We start from the raw sequence: 15,615 nt of genomic DNA, 5'->3' as shown, positions 1-15,615 counted from the left end.
ATGGAGAAACAGGGAGGCAGGAACGTGTCCAGCCGATACAAGCAGCCTTACTGTAAATAGGCAGCCATCAGAGAGTCCCTGAATCATTTATGATGCCCCTTGTTCCGCAGCACAATAAGAATCCTTTATTTCAACTAGGGAGCACTGTGTCTCTAGTGCACAGCTTCACCCTGTTGTGTTTGTGCTGCTCATTTGCATGTGTATCAGATTGACTTCACTTGATTCATGATTTTTTTTTTTTCGACATGTGTTTTCAAATGAATGTAACTGTCAGTGGTTCCTGGTGTCAGTACAGCAGCATTGCCGGAGTCAGGAACCAGTAAGCACTAACCACTGTTGGGCTCTTAATCGGGGAAAACGCTTTGCAAACGTCTCGCAGGTGCCAACAACCCAGTCTCAAGGGATCCCAGTCTGACAGTCCTTCACAGTAGGAATCTTCCGCGGTGTCATCAAAGAACAAGCACCGCTTGTGATCGTCTTTCGGTGTCCCTCATGCCCACCACAGATCAAATGTGATGTTGCCACTGCTTACGTTGGAACAACAATGGTTTATAAAGCGAGCCATCCATTACAAACGGTAATTATAATCAATTACATTTTGTTTGCCAAATCCTACACAGTGGAATAACACACTGCCCACTTGTAATGCAGACAATCTCCCGTTAATTACAGCATCACTGCACAGATAAAATAACACTGTAACTTTAGCATGCTACTCACATCCTCGCCAATATAGCAGGTTCCTGTCTGGCTGACTGCAGCCATTTCCTGTCTTTTGTCCTACATGGGCCTTGTCTGGTCTAGCTCCAAAGACAAATCTCAGGGATTGTGAACAATCCGATCCTGGAGCTTGATACACCACAGAAACACCACAGTCTACAGTAACTGTCTCTCTTTCCAACTGCTCAAAAGCATTACACAGCACTGAATGACTAGTGACATGCCATGGGTCGTGTAACCCTTGGTCTGGTTTGTGCATGACAGCCACAAAGCCTTTGAACAGACCACAAAGATTGCGGTTTAAAAGCTCTTCCTAAAGCAGATTTTAATACCTTTTCATCTTAACTGCCTCAGACCTTTCCCTCAGCATTCTACAGAACAACCTCTTATTGGAGGTCCATTTTAAGGTCTGGAAAAGCCAGGTAGATTATAATTTGCATAATTGGGTCCTTTTGAATTTTGTGTTAGAAATCTCACAGAGAGAAAGAAAATACCATAGAATTAGTCTCTATCTGTTATATGAACCGGATGTTTATCTGATATTTTCCAGAAACGCACATGAAAACAAAAGCTCAGAATGAAAAATGTTTTATGTTGAGTAAGATTGTGTCCCTTTTGCTATTGGTCATGAACTAATGAACTACAAATCTTTAGGGTCAGCTGACTGTACTTCTCCATTACAGAGAACCAATAAGCTCCTACCGTATATTATCCACTGAGTTAACCACTGGGTGAGTAGGATGGTTGTCCAAGACACTAAGGATTTTATGGGGTATCCATTCTATGCCTGTCTCCGGATTATGAACCAAACTCTGACAAAATTGTTAATTCTGTTCCCTGTAATGATGACAAACGAGACCTATCAGGAGGGAATGATGTCGGTTTAGGATGCGTCTTGAAGCGTAAGGCGAGGCACTGACACGTGGAAAAAAAGTCAAAAGAAGCACACAATTTCAACAAATTATGGCTACTGTGATGGAGTGCCTGTTTAAGAAAAGGTAGGAGTAGGTAAAAGGTGCTTGAAATGAATTCATTCAGTTAAATTGACCTCAACAGACCATTGACTTTGTATCAGTTCTGTTTACTTTTAACAGGGCCTGTAGATACTGTAGATTATTGTACTGAGAACAGTCCACTGACTCGATGTATAAATGAACTGGCAGGGCCGGTTGTGCAATCCAAATTGAAGAAGAATATTTTACAATCCTCAAGTGTGATAGTTTATAGAAATAGTCAGCATTTGCAGCAATATATTATGAATGATCTTCCGTGAATAACGTTGTTATCACAGTGTTTTCTTGTAATGTGTTCTACACACAGGGAACACACATCGTTGCAGACATGCATGTCATTGAGATCATGGGGATTCATTCATGAAGCCCACACATTTTCAAAAGTGAACTCCTTTGTGCCAGTAACATGGCTGTTGTCTGACATTCATTGGTGAGTTGTAATTCATATTGAAACAAAATGGCAAAATGTCAAATGGGATATCTTCTTGTTATATTATCATCCTAGAAAAATGGCTTTTCAAGTTAGTTTTTGGTTGTAATATGAGAAGCTGCCAACAAAAAGTGTGACCAGAGGAATCTAAGCCAAATGCATTTTGCTTTGTTTTACTTGTTACTTACGTGTTTGGTTCCAAACAAAACTGAACAACCTAATTCCTCCCTACACCGAAGTTCACCCAAGAAATCAAAAACGTTCACACATCAACTCAGGGTACACCAAATAAGGCAGAATGCTCACCGTTTACTGGTGAAAGAAAAACAAACATACTGCTTTCAAAAGGTACAGTGAGTGACCCTTATAAGGTATCCAATAAAAAATAATTGTTTGTGTTTACTAATGTTATATCTTGATTACATAGTAACACTAGATGATTAAAAAAACGTCTTACGTTACAAACCTTAGAAGCGAAGGCCTTATAAGACATACAGACCTCACACTCATTTCCCATCAGCCAACTCAACAGATTGCAATATTTGAAGAAAAAAAAGGCTGTTTGTTGAACAATTTGTCTTTGATATATCATTGTAGCACATTGTCTGGAACATAGCTGCGTCTTTGGTTAAAACCCGCTTCTTCCATGCAGAGCTGCATTACACTGTTGGATTTGCAACGACAGAGATGCATGACAAAAAAAACAGATAAATTAGGATCAGCCCACTGAGGAAGATGAATCAGAAAACAAATTCTATTAGCCTAGTCTGGAAGCCTCTGTTACAGTGCGTCGAGTCTGTGCTCAAACGCCATCACTATCGAGTCACAGTAAGACATAATAAGGTGTCAGAGGTGTCGGTCTCATTTCCCACACTCAATTCATCACCAAAAGACACCATAATCACTTTCTCAAGACACATGTGGATAAAGTAATCTCATTTTGAATGACCAGCTTATCCATTTTCATAGTTATCTTAATAAAATCTCCAAGAAAAAGCTTTGAGTTGTCACTTACCAGAAAGATAATTCTTTACCGGAAAGAGAAAATACTAAAACTCATCTCTTTTTCTGTGCATCAGCATATGACATAGTTTCTTCATTGATTTTTCAATAATATCAAAGAATGGTTTTACATCAAATTAAAAATAATTCAGCTGCGAGTTAATCACTTGTTTCATCTCGTTTAGATTTTTTGAATTTGTCAAAGTCTTACCGTGTACAATGTTATCATTGGGTTATTATTTTTTACAAGACGGCATAGAGAAGACTAGTTGTCATATTAGCTGACAATGTCAGTTTATGGAATATTGAAATATGTACCCCTTCCCTTGTGCAAACATAAACCATGGTGGTAAGGGTGGGAGAGTCACAGGGAGCAGGTGGGGCATTATGTTTATTGACATTGTGTGTTAACAAAATGAGTTCCCATTGTAACTTGGTGTAGAATTCTGTTAGGCTTTCACAACCTTCCCTTTATAAACATAGGAATTCACCTCATTTAAGTTTTATCGTTTTTATGAATAATTCTTTCAAACTGAGGCCTTCAAGCACAGTGAATGCATTGCTTCTGACATCCCCTTTCCAAACTTGCTGTCGTAATCATGATAGAATACCCAATGACTGTTCATGTAATTTTACCAACTGGTGCCCTTACATACTCACAAAAACTAATTAAGCTAAGGTGTATCAGGTTGTACAACCTCCTGCTCACATAATGTTTTAAGGCCTCCAGAATCTGACACACAATTACTTTTCCTCTGGCCGGGGATGACATTGATGAAGCTGTGAGCAAAAACGAACAAAACAAAATAAGTCAAAAAAATAAGTCAGATAAAAGATACCTGTGATTGAATTGAACCGCAACAAAAGTGTGCCTTTGATTCTGCTCCCAAAATTTGAGTGGTAATACAATTAAAATGAATCAAATACCAGGAAAGACACATTTGCCACAGCAGACTCGTGGTACAGAGCTTGCATATTTTGACCCACCGAAGCATTTCTGAATACATTTGTCATCCAAAATATGAAACACGACCACAAAGCTCTATCATCCAACTGGCCATGCTGCACTGTAAGCCACAGTAAGCCATTGTAAAGCATGTCTTATGTTGGCATGGACATACCTTGTGACTGAAAGCACTATGGGTAAAGGACCTCACTAATCCTCTTTTAAAAGTATTGCCTGTCTCCCCTTCAACCACTGACAATCAATAACACAACGCCTACTCCGCTTGTCTCGAGATAGAGAGAGGACACACGAGCCATACATTACAGATATTCATCTACTTGGGAAACTGTTTATGGTTCCGATACGTCATTGATGGCAGACCCTTATAACACATCGCTTTCGGGCGCATCATCTCTGGATTAATGTGTGAGAGAGGTTTCCTTCCCAGTATGATAATTTATACAGCAAAATCCCTCAGAATATCGATTACCCTCCCCCTAGTCCTGAGAGGAGTATTAGTGATTTCCCTGTTCATAAGTTTATCAGCCCATCTAGGGTATGTATTGCAGTGCTGTGTACACTGCTGCCCAGGGTGTTTTCTACTGTTCATCAGAGGGGCTGTTTTCCTTATCGAGATAAGAAATTAAATCTGCAGGAGCAGAGGATGCTGGTTTGCTGCAGGGTGGCGGTGCTGAGGCTCTGATAATGGAGCAGAGTCCCACTGCGCAGGCTGGGAGGCAAACAGGCGTGGCGCCAGGCAGCCGCCAGCCCTGCCCTGCCCTGACTATGTGAGGGGATAACAAATGCTGCCTAATGGCAGCACTAGGAACGAGGAATGTGTCACTGTGTGGAAACGGCTGTATGTGTCTGTGTGTATGAGTGTGTGTGTGTGTGTGTGTCTACGTGTGTGTGTGTGTTTGTGTGTGTGTGTGTGTGTGTGTGTGTGTGTGCGTGTGTGTGCATAATGCCTTTATATAAACATTTCGTCTGAAAAGGGAAAGAAGGAACATGTTTTTTCAATGCAGGTATCCGCTGAACTACAGTCATGCATACTTTGTCAAGAGAGATGATTAAAATCACTCATACAATACAATCACAGTTATGCATGGTTTTTCATAACCATGTGTATACCATCTCCAGTGCAAGCCTATATTATGTGCTGTACTGTGTGTAAATAAGGAATTGTTTTTAATTACGAAGGGAGCACTCACCAGAATCTCTTCTCTTCTCAGCCTCTCAAAGTATTAGCTTCAAAGCAGCCTGTAGAAAACAACAAACAGTCACACATGAGCGGAGCTAGTTCAGGCATGGCACTCGGGCAGTGCACGTCATCCGCTCATTACCACACCTGTGTTAGCCAGCACAAGCCCATTGGGCCACGTCCAACAAGGCGGCATTAAAAGGCCGCACGGATACGCACACACTCACCCCCGGTTGCTGTATGATCAGTGCTGCTGCCGCCCTCAACCATCCCCTTCTCCCCCATGCTGTCTGTTTGTTCTATCTTTCAGGGGGATAATATCTATATTGCTCCCTGCATCATATTTCATGTATGTATGTGTTGCATTAAGGAGGCAGGGAGTGCTTCCTTTATATCATCCACTCTGCCAAAGCCAAACCTATTTTCATGTCATGGTTATCAATAAATGCTCAAATCTAATATGAGAGTGTCTTCACTGAACTTCATTTGAGGGAACAAATATCCCAGAGAGCCGACACCACCAATACTGTCAGGATCAGTAGAAAGGGTTCAATTTAAAGTTTAATATTTTATTCCATCCCAACCCCAATACAAATTAAGTTGACATTTGATCTTCTGTGGAATTGAGTTTCTTCAGAACCCTTCTCTGAATAAATATAAACAAATTTAAATAATTTTACATTTTACAAACTGAACCAATAGTGTTAGATCTCAGTAAATATATCAGTATAATATAAGACAGTGGGAAACCATACATAAAAATCAAAAATATTTCATTCATAATCTTTTGAAACATCTATTTCTACAAAACTCCTAGTTTAACCTTTTTGCTGTTACTATCAAGAGAATCTGAACCTCGGCTGTCTTCAATGCCTGCCTTTCTACTGCATGGTTGAGAGGGATCCTGTAGCTCTCTAAGACCCATAATGAAGGTATGTGAGATAAAAAAACAAGGACTTTTTCCTTTCTCACTTTCATATGGATAGTGATAGCACAGGCATCGCTCCCCTTCTCCTTTATCACATTTAATTGGCAAAGCAGCAATCTTGATTATGATCTCAACAGTTCTCTTATCAGCACCTGCCATAAAAATACCAGCTCTGTGTCCAATCATTACTGATTGACCAACCAATCCTACCTCGGACTCTTTTCTAAGACAGGATACTAACCCGTCAATCAGACTAACTGTGACATTAGGCAGAGTCGAGGACGTCCTTCAGGCCTTCAGAAGCCGTCCATTATACCCCCAAGGACAGTCTTGTGTCGTTATTTATTTGTATTATTTTGCTCATGTTTGCACCCTTCAAATCGATCAGATTGGAACTCATAAGATGGGCACTCTTGTATGCTGAGTGTCCTGTTTCTCGTATCCACTGTCCAGGTCGATTGCAATGCAGACAATCAACATGCTGGCCCATGATGATGAAGACGTGTGCAGCAGAATTACCATACTGTAAACAAATAAATAATGAATGCCCATTTGCTAACATGAAACTGACCCAAGACAATGATGTGGCAAATTAAAGCATGCATGAATCTTACAGGAATATTCCACCCCCATCCATGAGCCCTACAGCAACAAAAGCTTAATAAATCAATTGATGTTCTTTTCACCAGAAACATCTGTGGATTTCATGCCAACAGTAATCCTATATAACCAGCATTTCACATGCGCACCCCATACATACTTTATACAACACTTAGTTTGCTGAGATGTCAAGAGTCTTATGTAACAAAACATCAGACTATAGATGTTCATGGGTGTATTTGCAAAAATCATTGCATTGTCATGAAATGGTTTCGTAAATCTAGATTAGTATGGCTACACTGGTTCCAAGGCGTTTTTTTACTCCTCCAGCTGTGGAACAAATCACAATGACCTTGGAGGAAACTGGAGAAGGGGGCTGGTAGTGGGAGGAAAAGAACCGTTTACAACACCTTACATCACCAAGAAAATACCACTAGCGCTTTGGTTCAAAACATCAGCTGTTACTCATCAGCACTCTAACGATGCTTGAATGCTAACTTGGTACTAACAAATGGCTGCTGAAAAGAAGACATACACTTTCAGGCGATAAGTTGCACAGAAAATCAAATGTGCAAAGGATTAAAGCTTACAGCGTAACATTTTCTTTCCGTGCTGGGGAGGATTTACATGTCTAATGATTAGTTAACATCACATGGCTGGTGATTTCGGTTTACCTCATGGAATCTCAGCTTGTTTGGGTTCTAAACCCTCACAGGTAACTTTTGCCCTAATTCAGGACAGAAAGATAATTGTGTTTCTTGTTCCACTGAAGCTTGAAGAGTATAGATCCACTTTGTGTGCACAGGAAGCCTGGCAACAGTATCATCTGTACAGTATCTGATCAAATATTGAAGGACAGGCGTGCCACTGGATAACCTATGGTGGTATTGAGGTGTTTTGGCGTATCGCCTCTCAACAGATATTGTTCTTCATCAACCGTACCCGACAGGGGAACCAGCATTGTCAATACTGTTGTTATCACTTCCTTGTCCAAACAAGTTCTAGAATTCTAAATGAAGAGATAGGAGACATTTTTAAGTCCATGTCCACGTCGATGTGGGAAGAACCTCTGTAAACAGCCCATCTGTCTTCCCAGCCACTCACTTGCCACAAGGCTAACACAAACATTACAAGGGCAGCACCGATGGCCCGGACATGGCCCTCTATAATGAAAAGAACATATTTGATCTTGGCCTGTGGTGGCCTGGACTAGTCAGATAGAGAATGGAGGGAAGAGTCCAGACCAACCCATTGATCCCTATAAAATACCCCCTGAATCTATTGCTTTTATATGAAGCTTTAAATTCTCTCCTGGAGTAATAGTCATGGACTGTAAAATATGTATTCTCATTACTAGAATACCACATAATTCAGAAATGCCACTATAAATGCTCTGCATGTTAACCTGAAGGTTTGATCGCGGAATTACCGTTGTCTACTCCAATGTTCCTCATTTTGCTGTATCATTAAAAACAAAGGCAGTCGACCATGACATGGTTTTCATTAGATACCAGTCAGTGTGGTTGCAGCACAGCCTCCACTGGCTAGGTCTTAACTGGTAACATATGGCTTTGCAAGCATGCCTCCACAGTTGGCAGACTGACGGTTCCCATAGCTCTGGGGTGGCCAATGTGACCTCCAGAGATACACCCGCTCCAGAGACAGACAAAAACCCCAGAGTAGCCTACTGTGGTGGCATCCACTGTAGTCTGCCAAGGAGAATTGAGAGCAGATACACAGAGGATGAAGCATGAAAAGAAGGAACATGCAATGTGATACATGTATAATGTATCACGCCCTGGTTTCTATTAATAAATGAGTCCTTGGTAAATAGATAATAGACATATTAATATATTAATATATCTTCTTATTTAAAATAGTTCAATGTTCTTTGGGTAACCAAAAAAAACATTAAGAACCGTTTTGAAATGAAAACTTTTTAGACTACTGTTGCAAATTTTACTAGTCTGATGACTGCACTGGAGTGAAATGCCCCTTGTTTAGACAGATGACACTGAGAGGTAAAAAATGCTGGCTTAGAATATCTGATCAAATAATGTATGCTCTAATAAATGTTCAGATTCTCTGGTTATTTAGAATGATAACAAATTAGTTGGATTTGCAAGTCTGAGTTGACCCAAATACTCTCCCATATACATCAAGCACTGAACCAAGTAAAATATGGAATTAGATGAATCACCAATTCATTCATTTGAATGATTACGCACTAGGAAAACACAAAACACCGCGCTCTAGTGACTACAGAGGATGCCTACGCTAAGCTTTATAACATGCAGACTGCACGTGTGTGTGAGAGAGTCTCCCTCAGTTCCTGATGAATCAGTGTAGATGGTCTCAGCTGCTCATGATCTGATGCTCTGATCATGTGCTCTTTCCCCTCCCTTTCCCATGTGAAGCTGCTGGCTCTGATGATGACCACGCTCCTATTTATACACTTAGCTGTGCTCAGCACATTTACGGGCACCACATAAATAATCAGTAGGTATGAAAGACAATGTCCATGAAGGATAAGTTTGTTCTAACACAGCACTTCTTACCCACTTCCAAAACTCCCAGTGAGTCTCCTTCCTCCCTATTTACCCCTCTTTTTCAGTCTCTGTTTAGACTCTCGGTCTATTTCTTTCTCTCTCTCTCTTTTTCTTATTCTTCTCTCTCTCTCTCTCTCTCTCTCTCTCTCTCTCTCTCTCTCTCTCTCTCTCTCTCTCTCTCTCTCTCTCTCTCTCTCTTCCTCTCTCTCTCTCTCTCTCTCTCTCTCTCTCTCTCTCTCGCTCTCTCCATTTCTCTCTTTCTATCTTTCCATCTGCAGTGTCTATCTCCTCTATAATGTACTGATATGCCGCAGCTAGTCCTATGTCATAACAAAGTTAATGCTGGTACTTAATGCAGGGGTAAACAAGTATAAGAAAGCATTAGAGGCTGCTACATCTGGGAGGATACTGCAGTATTGATTATGCTGGAGTGCCTGGCTAAGGTCTTTGAAACAAAGAAGAGGCACAAGTTACTTCCATTTATATCATCACATGTGGTTCTGTTCCGTTTTGTCATGCGACCTGAAGGATCAACCTTAAGCTGGGATGCGTTAGGAAGATTTGATGGGACTGTGGTTTGGAAACTATTTCAGAGGTGCACTGGGATTATCCCCATACGGTGTCCTGGACATAATGTGATAGTAAAGGATTAAACCAAAAATCTAAAGATTATGTCAAGATATCTTGAAAAAATTGTTTACATACAGTATAGAGAGAAAAAGCAAAGTCACAAAACAGCACATTCAAAGTTCATTGCATACATTAAACACCCAAGTAGGAATTTTTTGGGGAGAAACATTTCCTAAAGTTTCCCAAACTTGTCATTGTCCTCCGAAGTTAGATTTACTTATTCATTCCAATGGCATACACCCTGGAAACTACCGTGACAGGAACTCGACAGGAACCTGCGGTTATAAACCACAGTCATAGTCTCATTTCAGCCGAGACCCCGATTGTGGAAGAAGCACCATTGTTTGTTTAGCCTTTGAGATGCTCTCTGGTCTTTTTTGTGTATCCAATTATTTGCCTCAATATCTTCAGGCCCTGGACAAACACTGCGTGTGTGTGGAGGGAAGAGAAGTGTTGAGGATCTTTCTCTTCCATATGCTATTATTAGTGCTGCAGTCAGCTGCCAATAAAACATTGGTTGTTGTTGTTTAAAATATACTATAGCATTGCATAAAACGTTAAAATAACACTAAGGAAAACAGTCAATGCCTTAAGAATTCTCACCTTTCCCAGTGACAACGAAAGACTGCTATTTGAAGTGTCACTAAATAGTATAAGCATGCAAATACATTGCACCATGAGTGTTCTTGTCAGCATATTGACATTCTAGCAGATATTGGAAGGGATTATGTGGCTTAAGCCTGCATGTTTCGCATGCCTGGAGAAGTGTTCTACTTGGATTGGAGGGAGATCTCACAGTGCCAGCCAGCTCCGTCTGAATACGACAGTCCTCCCTCACAGATAATCCCATGAAAAAGACAACTCTTTAATGCCTAACATCCTTAGCATAGCTCTCTCTGTAGAATGAATAACAGTTAGTTACCATGGATGCCCAAATTCCGTAATGGCTCTGAGCATCCTATATGCTTGTGACTGAAAATGTGTCATAAAACACAAAGATAAAACCCAACATGACTGCAAAAATATAATAATAATCACAGATAAGGTGACCTGTTTCACATGGAAAAAAAAACACAGATTATGGTGAAAGCTTTGAAGCTCCATAACAACTGAGCCTTCTGTTTGAACCAGCTACTGGCTCCTGTGGCTGTAATATTTATGGATGTAGCCTGTAGTTTGTAGTGAGTTGTGTAGTAAGGGTCACCGAAGCTAGTGATTATGGAGTGCATGTATGTTATCAACGGATGCTAGGGTTTGTTCCAGAAATATGTCACACTGCATTTCCCTTAACACTCTCAGTGGCGTGCCACTGCCTACTTTGCTGCACAGCACCTTCAAGTCATCTTGGAACTACCTGTGGGTTTGATTTGACTGATACAACCTTGTGCTTATAACCACGGTTCCACTACAAGAGCAGATTTTCATTCAGATAAAGCAGAGACTCCCTGAGGTACTGTCGCCTACACAAGAGTCTCTTCACATTCTGAACAACCCAAAAAGAATCTCAATATTTGTACCCATGAAGAATTTTTACTTTATGGACACAAGTTGAGATTCTGAAACCTTCGGCACTGACTTCCCAATTGAAATAAATGTAAGGACCTAAAGAAGCAGGCAGCCTTCACACATTGTCTCCAGGCTAGATCAACACAATGAGGATGAATCATAATTTAACCTGCTTGAGTATATTTTAATGCTGCAGTCATACAGGCAACAGACTCCAACTCCCAGCTAAGATAATGGAGACCCATGACTCAGCTAGCTAATGGAGGTCCCTGTACTGCTGTACTTACAGCAGAGTCTCTATTCTCCGAGCAATGCTGCTTTTGTCCGATTAAACATTGCAGATTACCTATAGCTCACCAAGCTGTTATCCACCCATGATATGGCGCAGTGGCTGAGCAGCAGCAGCAGTACTTTCTCTTCATTAGCCACTCTCCTCCTCAGAGTGGCAACATGAGAGGGATGTAACATGTAGCTGTGGATTCAGCTGCTCCTTCATCCATGTCTGAGGGCCCGGGCCTGTTTCTGCCCCCCCCCCCCCCCCCCCCCCCCCCCCCAAACCCAATCACAGAGTCACATCTAATGAAGATGGATTCTATATTAGTATAAAGCAATACAAATATTTTCCATCAACAAAACGAAAGACCAAAGTCTATGTGATCTTGGTCTGATATTGAATGATAAATACCTGCTTCTGGTCTTTGTGTAATTGGTACTTAGATCAGTATTTTCCCCCAGCAATGACTAAACATAAAACAGGGAGAATTGTCTTTACAGAAAAACAAATGTTTAATTCTCCTGATGAATGTTTCCACCATGATATATTAACAGCATATACTGAGTTTATTGTAAGCATCAATTCCTTTTGGTCATGACTGGTTAGCTACAGTCAATTACATCCCCCTGCTAGTGATAACAAACAACACCTTTATTTTCGGTGATGCAACACATTATCTCTGTATTCTCTGTAAAGGCATTTTCATGCTTTTGACCAAAGCGACCAGACAAGCAGGGATATATAGAGAAAAGGGACGGTTGATTGTTAATGGCCCTCGGAGGAATGAGAGAGACAGCGATGAAAAAGCTTTGTAATGTCCCTGTTGCACCATGAGAGCGAGGCGGACAAAGGTGAAAGGATTTCTAGTCTGTCAAGGTCAATTGTTCCACATTGATTCGATTATGAGGGGTAAAGGAGCTTGACAATAAGCTACCTTAGTAACTGGCAATCACAAATCACAAATAGGACAGTAGCACAACTGTCTGAGAAAACAGACAAATAGAAGCCGAAGCATTTGACTTTTTAAATATGAATTTCATTATATGAGGGAGAAAATCTGTTTTCTTTAACTCCTGTCAGCGCCAGGACCCACTAACGATACGTTCAAAGACTTTTACATAGGTCGTCCGGTTGGTTGCCATGAATTTCTGTCTTGCTACATCTCTCAATTAGCGCACCGCAAAAGCGTCCATCTAACACGTACAACAAATAATATCCTTGGTAATAGCTATTTGCATTACGTAAAAACAGGCAGCAGAGCGAGCTCTGAGGTAGACAGAGAGGGAGAGACACAGCGTTGTTTGTCATTACGCTGTCATCATTTCCATTTGGGTGATAGACTGTGCTAACTATCAAACCCCAGCCAGGCTTCATCCCTTCTGGGAATAAACAGTGAAAGGAGACTCAGCACATTGAGTTCAAAGCCAGGTCTCAGATTGTAGTCATTGCAGTTAATCCCATCACGGGAACACACACTGTAAGGAGCCAGGGTGGGAAGATAGGATATGCATATCCTTGAAGAATGGGATCAGTAAGGAAATCCAGCCAGCCGTGCAGAACAGGAGGTGTGTGGGGCGAGCTCAGAGGTTAATGGATAAAGCAGAGAGCCGAGCTCCCTCTCATTAACCTGGCACCATTGTAGAGGGGCAGGCCACTGCACCCCAGGGCTCAGGCCGTGTGCCTCTGTCCTCAACCATAACAGCGGGGCCCCGGGCCTGGCCACGGGGCCACCAGACAGTCCCCTGGAGGCCCTGCCTATCCATCTGTGAAAGGCAGATGATGGGGGACTTTGACTCGCACAGCATGCTGGCCCCATGACTCACAGATGGATACCAGATCAGGCAGGATTTGTCACCATAATGGAAATGGTGTGTGTGTGTGTGTGTGTGTGTTGCTGGTGGTGGGACTGTGTCACTGGCTTGCAGAGACTCAGGGTGGGTGGAGGAGAGCGGAAGAGGTGGTTTGACAAGTGCGTGATGCATGCTCCTGTGACGGCAGCAGGCATCAGAGAGCAGTGGGCTGTCAGAGATTGATAACCCAGACAGCAGGCATCTAGCATGGCCCCTGTCACCAGGCGCCATTCACAGTTCAATGAGGCTCCTTACAGGACTTCTCAGATGTACTGTAGACTCCGATCAAATGCTTGCTTTTGCTAAATGCTTTTTTTCATCAAAGCAACATTCCAAATCTAAAGAATTCTTCATCATACATTCATCGTTAGCTTTTCCAAACGTTTCATCCTTTAAAAATATTGAAATATCAAATTGAAAACACATTTAATTGTTTTTTCCACCTTCCAACATATAAAGACTACAGATCAAAAACAGCTCATAAAGTACTTGAGAGCTATTTTTGACATCCTTGCTCCTTATATAATGGAACCAGGGGCCTCATTACGTTGACAGGAGGCTGTCAGGGAAACAGCCCTGGAGCTTGTCACATCCCCTAACAACAGCGTCCATCCTGAGATGGCTCTCAGAGAGGGAATACAACCGCAAATACAACCGTGACCCACCACACAAACCACTGGTTACAGGATGGGTTGGAAATGGGGGAAATTATCTGGCTTTAATATGGCCCTGAGAAACTGTCTTAGTGACCTGTGCATTCAACTGAACCGCCTGTGGTGGGAATTTATCAGGCTTAATTTACTCTCTGGATGGGTTGCTGTTTAAGCTTATGCTCCAATATAAGTGACTATGGGACTTAAACTTGAAAAGACTTGACGCTTAATAAATCCAACCACTCCTACAAAAGGATGTTTTTTTCCAGACTAAAAACATCCTACTCACTAGCACTAAAACCTCTGGAAATCTGCCAGCTTTGACAATATTCTGCGTTTTGTTGATGCTTTTATTGCTCATAGCTAAGGGCAAACCTCCCCACCCACATCAAAACACCTACCTTCTCACAAAGCTTCACCTCCATACACTAGCTCCTTGGTGTTATTATGCAAAGCAAGTGCATGCAGGTGTTATTTTCAAGAACTGAATGAGACAGTAATTATAAATCGTCTTGATTTTGCAGTTGTTGTTTGGACGACAAGCAAAAATGAAATTCTATCCTGACATAAATCTGCAGGACACGCCAAAAAACATCCACTCATGTTTTAATATTGTTATAATCTACAGTGTTGGGTTAATAAACAATGTCCGTCAAGTGTTTTCTCTTTTGAACTACCCTAAAAGATAAAACTTTCAGACAGGTGTTTTGAGGGTGTGAGTGTCACTATAATATTCTATACGCCAACATCTCTGGAGATGACTTGTCTTGACAGTCTGTTTTTGAATTTATATCCTGTCTACGGAGTCTTCCCTGTCTGATGAAAATAAAAGAGATCGACTTGGCATCTGTCTGCGACAGAATCAAGATTCTTTGCCACGTTCCGACACCGGTTTGAAAACACATGGGACTACTTGGTGTCTCGGAAGGAAACCTTCACGGTCCCTGACAGTTTCAGCATTTGAAATGTGTACCTGATTTCACAGCTGCGCCCAGACCTCAAAATGAAGGTCTAATCAGTGAATTGTGTCATTGTTTATAAAGGACTAAGGAAACAGGCAACAAACAGAAGAGTGTGTTCATCGTTTTTTTCTTACGGTAATTTGATCAAAACTGACAAACGTATTTAAAAAAATTATGTCAGGCTTGTTTTTGGCTACCCTACAGGTACATTACATGAAAGTAGTTTAGGCTATAACAAGCAACCTTTTAACACAGAAGCAGTCTTCAGTTCACAGTTTAATTAGTTTAGGCCGTGAACTTGAACATCTTACGTTCTTAGTCAGCCATTTTGGTCCAGTGGAATTGTATCTC

At 41.4% G+C, this 15,615-nt stretch overlaps 1 protein-coding gene across 3 annotated transcripts in view; it reads right to left on the bottom strand.

Moving 5' to 3' along the window:
* Window positions 1-15,615, bottom strand: part of lrfn1 (leucine rich repeat and fibronectin type III domain containing 1) — a 61,837-nt gene that overhangs the window by 27,800 nt on the left and 18,422 nt on the right. For 2 of the 3 annotated variants that reach the window (XM_047036217.1, XM_047036219.1), the window contains exon 2: window positions 5,323-5,371. The exons of the other annotated variant lie outside the window; for it this stretch is intronic. The gene's annotated coding sequence lies outside the window, so the exon portion shown is untranslated. The remainder of the gene's footprint in view (window positions 1-5,322; window positions 5,372-15,615) is intronic. 3 annotated transcript variants of the gene reach the window in all.

Source organism: Hypomesus transpacificus, chromosome 15 (genome assembly GCF_021917145.1).
Source record: "Hypomesus transpacificus isolate Combined female chromosome 15, fHypTra1, whole genome shotgun sequence".
Taxonomy (NCBI): domain Eukaryota; kingdom Metazoa; phylum Chordata; class Actinopteri; order Osmeriformes; family Osmeridae; genus Hypomesus; species Hypomesus transpacificus.
Note: the sequence above shows the minus strand (reverse complement) of the source record. Positions and strands in the feature narration are given on the sequence as shown.